Source organism: Somniosus microcephalus, chromosome 2, assembly GCF_052327205.1.
Source record: "Somniosus microcephalus isolate GS21.2 chromosome 2, FLI_Smic_1.0, whole genome shotgun sequence".
NCBI classification, from domain to species: Eukaryota; Metazoa; Chordata; class Chondrichthyes; order Squaliformes; family Somniosidae; genus Somniosus; species Somniosus microcephalus.
The window spans coordinates 123,869,016-123,870,389 of NC_140988.1; positions in this window are offsets into that span (position 1 = coordinate 123,869,016).

A 1,374-nucleotide genomic window follows, 5' to 3' on the forward strand; every position below is an offset into this window, starting at 1 on the left:
ACCACACGGACTGCAGTGGTTCAAGAAGGTGGCTCACCACCACCTTCTCAAGGGCAACTAGGGATGGGCAATAAATGTTGGCTTTGCCAGCGACGCCCAGATCCCATAAGCAAATTAAAAAAAACTGAATGGTTACTGCACAGAAGGAGGCAATTCAGCCCGTCGAGCCCGTGTTGGCTCTCTGCAAGAGCACTTCAGCTAGTCCCACTCCCCCGCCCTTTCCCCGTAGCCCTGTAATTTTTTTCCCTTCAGGTACTTAGCCAATTCCCTTTTGAAAGCCACGATTGAATCTGCCTCCACCACCCTTTCAGGCAGTGCATTCCAGATCCTAACCATTCGCTGCGTAGAAAGGTTTTTTCTCATGTCACCTTCGGTTCTTTTGCCAATCACCTTAAATTTGTGTCCTCTGGTTCTTGACACTTCCGCCAACGGGAACAGCTTCCCTTTATTTACTCTGTCTAGAAACATCATGATTTTGAACCCCTCTATCAAATCCCCTCTCAATCTTCTCTGTTCGAAGGAGAACAACCCCAGCTTCTCTCATCTATCCACGTAACTGAAGTCCCTCATCCCGGGAACCATTCTTGTAAATCTTTTCTGCACCCTCTCTAAGGCCTTCACATCCTTCCTAAAGTATGGTGCCCAGAATTGGACACAAACTCCAGTTGAATCCGAACCAGTGTTTTATAAAGGTTCATCATAACTTCCTTGCTTTTGTACTTTATGCCTCTATTTATAAAGCCTAGGTTCCCGTATGCTTTTTTAATTGCTTTCTCAACCTGCCCTACCACCTTCAACAATTTGTCATATACCCCCAGGTCTCTCTGTTCATGCACCTCTTTAGTTTTTATTGTCTCTCCTCGTTCTTCCTACCAAAATGTATCACTTAGTTCTTTTCTGTGTTAAATTTCATCTGCCACATGTCCGTCCATTTCACCAGCCTGTCTATGTCTTCCGGAAGTCTATCACTATCCTCCTCACTGTTCACTATACTTTCAAGTTTTGTGTCATCTGCAAATTTTGAAATTGTGCCCTGTACACCCAAGTCCAAGTCATTAATATATATCAAGAAAAGCAGTGATCCCAGTACCGACCCCTGGGGAACACCACTGTATACCTTCCTCCAGTCCAAAAAACAACCGTTCACCACTACTCTCTGTTTCCTGTCAATTAGCTAATTTCGTATCCATGCTGCCACTGTCCCTTTTTTTCCATGGGCTTCAACTTTGCTGGCAAACCTATTATGTGGCACTTTATCAAATGCCTTTTGTAAGTCCATCTACACCATGTCAACCGCATTGCCCTCATCAATTCTCCCTGTTACCTCATCAAAAAACTCGATCAAATTAGTTAAACATGATTTTGCCTTTGACA